This window comes from Natrix helvetica, assembly GCF_964273705.1.
Source record: "Natrix helvetica genome assembly, chromosome: 3".
NCBI lineage: Eukaryota > Metazoa > Chordata > Lepidosauria > Squamata > Natricidae > Natrix > Natrix helvetica.
The window spans coordinates 116064847-116074176 of NC_138549.1; positions in this window are offsets into that span (position 1 = coordinate 116064847).

Genomic DNA, 9330 nt, shown 5'->3' on the forward strand with positions numbered 1-9330 from the left:
ATTGTTATTAAAGAACCAGTTTATATTAAAATGGAATTTACCTATTTTAAAATTAAATTTACCCTATGCCATCTTTTTATATATAATCCAGCTCACACATATCAAACCACTCTTAAAGGAATAATTAAACCTCCCTGCCCATAATCAAAGAAAACTATAAACCCACCCCCCCACCCTCAGGCTTTGTTTGCATTAAAAATAGAGACTTCAGTTGTTTATCCATTCCCAAGATATCAAAGGACAAGAAAAGCCATTAAACTCTGCTAGGTTTCTGCAACTTGCTGTATTCCCAGAGTGTCATTCTATGATTAACGAGGAGGAGGAAATCTAATAGAAGTCTAACTTTTGCTAGCCTTCTTGAACTTGATTCTCTCTAGAATCTAAATGGTATTGTCAAAAATGTTGAGAATAAAGTGCACAATTCTCTTAATTATCGGTAGATGGCAGTGTCTTATCACAGCTGCAATACCATTAATTCTTTGGAATATATATAGACTAGCTAGAAAACTATGTGATCAGGCTTGATAAATTGACACAGCTTGAAAATTAATAAGTACCGTGTTTCCCCGAAAATAAGACAGGGTCTTATTTTCTTTTGAACCCCCGAAATAAGCGCTTGGCCTTATTTTTGAAGATCTTATTATTTTTGAGGTACAGGAGGCAGCGAACATGGTCACCTCATTGGCTGCTGCTGTGTTGCAATATTTTCGGGGATGGCTTATATTTGGGGGATGGGTTATTTTAGCGCATGCATTCAAAAGTCCAATTGGGCTTATTATCCGGGGAGGTCTTATTTTCAGAGAAAAAGGGTAGTTACGATCGGTCTATCATCTCCCCTTCCCTCCCTTAGGATTGCCCACAGAAGCCTCTCCTCTCCTCTCCCTTCTCTCCCTCAAGTTGGCCCCATTGATCCTCTCCTATCCCCTTCTCTCCCTCAGGCTTGCCCCACAGAGGCCTCTCCTATCTTATCCTGTGGTGGGTTGCTCCCGTTTCAGCCGAACCAGCAGTAGTGGCAGTGGGAGGCCCCACCCGCCCGCCTGGATGCTTCTGCGCATGGGCAGAAGTGTTGTGCTCATGGGAGCAAGCCTGAAGCAGTTGTAAAAACATTTGCAACCCACCACTGATCTTATCCCCTTCTCTCCTTCAGACTGGCCCCATTGATCCTCTCCTATCCCCTTCTCTTCCTCAGGTTTGCCCCTCAGAGGCCTCTCCTATCTTATTTTCTTCTCTCCCTCAGTCTAACTCCTTAGCATCAGAGCACTTTTCAGTTTGGGAGGGGGAGTTGTATGTCTAAACTCCCAGCCTGCAGGCCAGATGAGTCATGTGCTGCCCAAGTGGCAGTTGGAACAGAATTGTTTTCAGGTGGAGAGGGAGTGTAGAACGTCTAACTCCTTAGCATCAGAGCATGCTAATAATAATATAAGAAATACTAATGATCTGATGGTCATTTTGAAGATCCTTTCTTAGCGCGCACCTAGAAGCCAAGAGGAACTTATGTATCAAATTTCATGTTTGTAGGCTTTACGGTTCTGGAGATTTCGTGATGCTGTATGAGTGGTATTTCTCTTTTATGTATGTATGTATGTATGTATATATGTATGTATGTATGTATGTATGTTATCTGTGTATGTATATGGATTACAGATTAACAGAGTTGGAAGGGACCTTGTGAGTCATGTAGTCCAACCCCCCCCCCATCCAATGAGACTCTACACCATTTCTGACAAATGGCAGCCCAATCTCTTTTTGAAAGTCTCACGTGATTAACTCCCCACAACTTCCAAGGCAAGCTGTTCCATCGGTTGATTGTTCTCACTGTCAGAAAATTTATCCTTATTTCCAGGTTAAATCTCTCCTTATTCAGTTTCCATCCATTATTCCTTGTCAGGCTATTTTTTGGAAAATAGCTTGACCCTTTCCTCTCTGTGGCAACCCCTCAAATATTGGAAGACTGCTATCATGTCTCCCCTGGTCCTTCTCTTCACTAGACTAGCCATGCCCAGTTCTATAACCGTTCTTCATGTTTTAGTCTCCAGTCCCCTAATCATCGTGGTTGCTCCCCTTTGCATTTTTTCTAGAGTTTCAACATCTTTTTTATAGTGGTGACCCAAACTGGATGCAGTACTCTAGGTTTGTCTTACTAAGGCTTTATAGATTGGTATTAGTACTTCACTTGATCTTGATTGTATCCCTCTGTTAATGCAACTTAGGATTGCATTGGCTTTTTTGGCTGCCGCTGCACACTGCTGGCTCATATTTAGCTGGCTGTTCCCTAAGACTCCAAGATCCCTCTCACAGTTACTGCTATTAAGCCTGGTTTCACCAAATCTATATGTGTACTTTTGGTTTTTCTTGCCTAAGTGTAGGACTTTATTTTTCTCTACATTGAATTTCATTTTGATAGATAAGGCCCAGTGTTCAAATCTGTCAAGATCCATCTGGATCTTGAGCCTATCTTCTAGGGTGTTAGCTATTCCTGCCAACTTAGTATCATCTGCAAAATTGTTAAGTTCCCCTTCTATTCCCTCATCTAAATCATTTATGCAGTTATTGAAGAGTACTGGTCCTAAGGTGGACCACTGCTTACTTTCCTCCAAATAAACAGACCAATTAAGGACTATTCGTTGAGTACGGTTTGTCAGCCAGTTGCGAATCTGGTGGTGATGCTATCTATGCCATTTTTTCTAGCTTACTAAGAAGTAGGTTGTCTTCTTCTTTGTTGAATGCCTTGCTGAAATCTAAGTATATTACGTCCACAGTATTTTGCTGGCCTACTAATTTAATCACTGTGTTGAAGAATAAAATAAGATTGATTTGGCATGATCTGGTTTTAACAAACCCGTGCTGACTGCTAGATATTAATTTACTTGTTTCTAGATATGTGTGTGTGTATTTTTATATACAGTATAACTCAAGATAGCAACTATACTCAATACTATTACCTCCTTTTATTTATTTATACTTTATAGGGCTGGCTTTGATCTATAAAGTCCTTTATGACTTGTTCCCTGGATACCTACAGGACTGCCTGCCCCAACCTGAATCAGCCTGATCATCTAAGAAGCAATTGCACGTAGTATCCCATCCTAGAGAAATAGAGGAGCTGAAGCCAGGAAGCAATGCCAGTCTTCTGGGACAATCTTCCTGTAGAGATCAGACTTCAATCCTTCCTGAGTGACTTTAGGAAAAAGTTGCAGAAGAGTTCTGGAGAGTATTAAAGAATTTTGGCAGCTAAATACTCCAATTGGTGTGCTCTAGTTTTACCAGTACTGACTGCAAATGATCCCATTAACCCCAGTCACTATGGTTGAGAGTGAAGAGGACAATAGTTCTATGCCTCTTGGGGGAATCAGGTTGGGAAAGACTACGTAGCTTTTACAACAAATTACTTCTGAAAGATGCTTTGCTTTTCCCTCTAGTCAAACCTGGTTCATACATGATACTAAGCCACAATATGTTTCATTTGGCTTAGCATTTTGTGCATATCTAGACTATCATGCTTATTTAACAAACAGTGACAAAGTGTGACGCATGAACCCATATATGCATATAAAGAGCACCTAACATGTGAGTATGATTTCATGATTAACAACTTATGATGTGAGCCATGCAAGCTTTTTATTATTATTTTAATTCCTTAGTTGAAAGCAGGGAGGTGATCTCACATGATGTAGCTGTTAGCATCTTCCATGACTAGATTCTTCCCTGCTCAAATTAAGTAACACTGTAAATATGCAAAAGTAGTTTTCAGAACTGGTGGATGAAAGAAGAACATGTGTTGATAAACTGGAGCCACTAGTTCGAAACTTACTGCAAAGAGCTGGGACATTGAGCTAACATTTGTGCAAGTCTACAGACTTGGGGCTGGTGTTGGCTTGCTAGACAGATTCTTACACAATATAGATGTTAGTCTGTCTCTACCCCATGTTGTAAATACTATGCTACTGGGGAAAGGACATATTGTCTATGTTCATAAAATATTGAGCTCCAACTTCACTTAAGCCTATACAGTGGTATGTGAAATATGTGTAGTTAGTTGTGGTTTACTATAACCCTTGATGCTAGAAAATTGGATTGACTTAACTGTGAGTCAGCATGTTTCAACACGTTTCACCCTATTTTTCCTAAGGGTCTACAGAGTTCAGTTGGTGACCTTGGCTAAGAATCTCTCTCTGGCCTACTGTAGGGGTCAGTAGAAACTAGACAGTTGGCTAACTTCTGATCATTTACATTATTTGGGAATGTCCCAATAGAAATGTCACCAAAGTTTAATTAACTATTTAATAGTTAAGAGACCTTAAATGTCTGTTCTTCTTTTGTAAATGAAAAAAAGGATCATGGAGAAGTTTTGATTTGAGATGAGGTCATGTCCATTGCATGTACCATAAGCTTCTTTGCTTAAATTAGTTATTCATTAAATTAGTTATATGGTAGATAAATAAGTGTTATAAATGCCACAAGTTATGCTAGAGGAAGGGGAAGTGGTAAATATGTTCCACTGGACTAACTTACTGACCTGGATTAGTCAAGATAGTTTAAGCCACTTGTGGCTATACTTAGAGTTTATTTGATTCATTCTATGCTTCACTTTCTCAGAAAGTCAGCATACGTTGGTTTATCAAAGATATAAATAACAGTCTAATTAAAAAAAGATATCACCTCCATTATCAGTATACAATACAATACTGTACATTTTATTTTAGATAAATATAATAAAAACAACCATATATATACATATTGTATATAAATATATATTAAATGGTCACAACAACAACTTAAAACCAAACTCTATGTGAAGAGAAGCTAAAATATAAAAGCAAATTATTACATTTTTCTTAAACAATGCTCCTTAGGGAAAGGAATTCCGATGTTGTTGTCATCACCAAAATGTTTCCAAACCTGAACATTTTTGCAAACAGCAGTTAAATTACAGAGACCATCACAGTCTGAGACCATGCTTCCTTTTGGCTTACCTAGTTGTAGATTTGCATGTTTGAACCCAGACTAATGATAATGATGAAGTAAGCTAACTTATAAAATTGCATATAAAATCATTATGAAAATAGAGTGGCTAGGTTCATACATTATATTAAATCTTAATGTGTAGGGCCAGCTTAGAATGCTTTATGAACCTATCCACTGTGATTTATTTAATAAATCATCGTCAGTCTTGATTTAGGCATCCAGATACCATAAAAGAATCAAAAGTGGTTTGGAAAGAACATATTAAAATGTTTAATTGGAACAAGGAGTATCTTCTGTGGGAGCATCTAGGAACGGAATGGGTGTAACATACCACTCTGAATCTAATGAGTATCTGTTTCAGACAGTCCCTATAATTCACATTAATTCTTAGGGTTTTTTAAAATCTACTATTATACCTAGAATGCTATATTTTTCACACAAGTATGTATCATTTTGGCAGTATTTCACTTGCAAATTTTGTAAAGATTATTTATTTAGGAGTTGCTGTGGCTTTAAAAACTTTCTCTTTCAACAGGAACCACTTCTCTTTATCTCAGTTCCACTCTACTGTTGCTATAGCAATTTGTGTTAGTCTTGTGCTTCAGTGATACAAGAACCAGTTGGAAAAAATGCACAAGTGACATAACTACAAACTTACTCACCTACTAAAAACCAGCCTGGAATTCTTCCATTCCCTGTTACCCTTGAGATAGTTACAGTTAAAGGAAACAATGATCAACTATAGTTTTTTTTTTCAATAGATGAACTTAGAAATCCTTATTAAAATTCTAAATCATGCTCATAGTAAACTGTGGTGAGATCTTAGACAAAAAAACCTATTTTCCGTTCATCTCCAATTGCTTGATTTATACCTTTACAAACAAAAATGTCATCTGACCAAGAGGCAAAAAAGTATTTTTATTCTTATTTTTCTTACTCTTAAAAATTCTTATTTTTCAGGTAGCTCTTCACTTGCAATCACAATTGGAACCATAAATCCAGTTGTAAGTCATTACAGTTGTAAGTCAAGCTGCCCGTGAAATGATTTTATGACCCATTTTGCAATAGATGTTAAGTGAATGGGACAGTTAAGTGAAAACAGCAGTTACAAGTACAAATCCCTTCAAATGAGAGTTTTTTACCAGAAAAATGCTGGAAACTGCCAAACCCCCCCCCCCATTTTGAATCACAGTCACATGACTGCAAAATGCCATAACTGGTCATAAAGGTGACCTGTTGCCAGGTGCCCAACATGCAGTCATGTGACCATGAGGAAAGCAAGCTGTGCGATAGCCAGGGGATGTTTTTACAGCTGTAATTTTTATAAGAGCTAATCCCCCAAAGTTGGGAGGGACCTGGGGTTTCCTCAATGAGGATCTGATCATGGGCCAGCAGTTTAGGCAAAGTTATTTAAACTAGTCAACTGAATGTACCAAACAAATTATATATATATGCTGGTTTTGTTGTATTCGGGTCTTTTCCCATGTAGGATTGAGATTGTCTTGGCAACGTTTCGGCAAGATCTCACTTGTCATCTTCAGGCTTGGGCTTAAAATGCGATCGGAGCTGCCATCTTTCTGTAAATCTTGGTGGGAGGGGATGGGGTGCTGGCTTTGTTTCAGTAAGTGGCATGATTGGTTTTGTGGTTGTACCATGATTGGTAGATTGGTGCTGATTGGTGCTGGCTGTGTGTGCATTGTTGTTTTGTATTGTAACGGCCTGGGTGGTGGGTGGTGGTCTATATATATATATAAAACACACACACACATACATGTGTGTGCGCGCGCGCGTCTGTCTGTCTGTCTATCTATCTATCTATCTCCTGTGGTGACTTGTGTAAAGTTTAAATTTAAAATAAATTTGAAAACTCAAGAAATGTAAAGCCAAAGAGGTATACATCACATAATTAGCTTTAGTCCCACAGTCTTAACCTACTTCACAGGGTTGCTATGGTGATTAAAGAGGGGTGGGGTGGATCATCAGCCATACCCTGAGGTAGAATGGTTGTATTTGCATGACTCACTAAAGCCCTCAGGGAGGTTCACTGGGCTTGGAGTTCATGCCACTAAAAGAAAGTCAGGCTTACTCTCTCTGCTCAATTTCCATCCCCCAACCCATAACCCCAACATTCAGGAGATAAATTGTCCAAATGTCAGTGGATGGAGTGACTGAAACGGCCCCTTTCTTGTGGAGCAACTCATCTCCATGACAGAGGTCAGAAGGGAGGGCTAATCTAATACTACTACTTCTTTTGTACTTCTACTCCAACAATGTGTGAATCCCAAAGGAATTAGCAACCCTGTATATAATGCCTGCATTTTGGGGTTCAAACAACATGTTGGGGTTACAATTGACTCAGTAAAATGGTGATGCAATCAGGTTTAATTGTCTGGGCTTCAAACTAACCAACCATGTTGTCCAAATACAGCCCACAAAGTTTGTCTGCAATTCATTGTATGGTGTGAATTGAAAAGGTTGGGTCAATTGTTAAACCATAGTTAAATTAATCATAATTAAGTATCCTATGCCAATAAGACAATTACCTTGAGCAGCTAATCATTGAATTAATGGTGGGGCAGCAAATGGTAATAATTGGTAGGGAAGGATAGTGGTATTCGTGGGATTTTCTTATTTAGTTGGCAAATAATTTGGCAAGCTTCAGTACTACACCTCAAATTGCACAGTAACTGAATTATTATTTTTTATTCTGCTTCCATCTGCAAAAAGAAAAAAAGGGGGGGGGAGAGAAATGGGATATACATGGAAACAATAATAAGAAGAAATATGTAGCCAATAGAAGATATTTCCTAGTAGTAAAACTAGGTTGATGATTATGACTATTACTTTTTTAAACAGGGCTACAATTCTAATCTCATGGCATATTTTCTTCCCGGCTGATGTTTTTCAATTTATTTGTTTTTCATATTTCTAAACTACCCAGCTTCCTTGGACTCAATGCTAGTATGTAGATCATAGTTGTTTTCTTCTTATAAGCAGAATTTCTGTGGATTTTCACTCAGCTTGGAGCTACTGCACTTTTGCAATAAAACATCTATTTCGGCCTTACTACAATCCTTATGCTAGCTTTCAGAGTTTTTCAGATGTGTATTTTGAGATTGGTACCAATTTATTGGCCAGTTGAATCCACCACTGCTCAAACACATTTAATTTTTTTGCATCTGTCACTGGTTTTATTACTTTTCAAAGTTAATTATTTAGATTGTATTAAAATATTGTGGCTATATATTTTTAAAAAGTAGTGAATTTCAAAATAGTTAAAATGGCAATAGTTCTCAGAAGGTGCTTTTGCCAGTACACAAACAAACACAAACATATTGAGATATAATTTTAAGGAAAACTGCATTTCACACATACATAAATAATTCCTAGTAACAGGATTTAAAATGGTAATAAAATGATACTGCTATATTTCATTGAAAGTTTTATGGTGATGGTTTTTTTAATATTTTTACTCCTTATAGCAAACCCATAATTATAAGTATAAATGCTAAGATACATTGGGATGGGACTGGTATTCTGTGCTTCCAGAAAATCATGCCTTTTCTGCTGAGTGAATCAGATAAAAATAGAACTGTGGAAATATAGTGGATTACAAATAAATGCCATCATAAGGGCCCTGTAAAGTATGAGTGAGTGAGCAATTCAGATTCCAATATAAGTGCTTATCTCGAAATAGTTGCACATCAGTTGCACATTCAATATCATGCTCTTTTAAGTTACATGACATCTAGCCTAATTATTACACAATGATTTTAATATGTATCCAATACAATTATTGTCTTCTAGTTTTAAAAACTAGCCTCAGCTGATTAGGCTAGAAGTAGTGGATGGTTCAAGGTTACCCAGCCCTGGGTTCATATGAGTCACTGAATCATTGATTTGCCACACCTATTTTAACCTAGCCTGGTGGGTTTTAGCCATATTGTAGTATAATCCAGCCATTATGAATAGTTTATAATTCAATGTGTTGCATAAATCTAGCCAGATGTTCTAGTACACTAAAACTAATCATGGCTAAATGTATCATGTGAACACCATTAATTGGGATCAGGTTCACATGTGTTAAACCATTCTTTAACCATGCTTGCTTGAATAAACCACAATTAAGTCACAGCAGTTAATTCAAACTCCTGCTGTTGTTTGCCAGCCACAATAGCTGAGTTTCTGGAATACACAAAGTTAAAATCAAACAAACTATATTATAGCTTAGGGTGATGTGTGAATTCACCGTGTCCACGTGACAGGTTATATTCTAAGTTTAATTAAACACATGTGCTTGATTATGTTAAAGTTTTTGCAACCTGCAGAATCAAATCAGCAACGATCTTGGATATGTAGAATTTA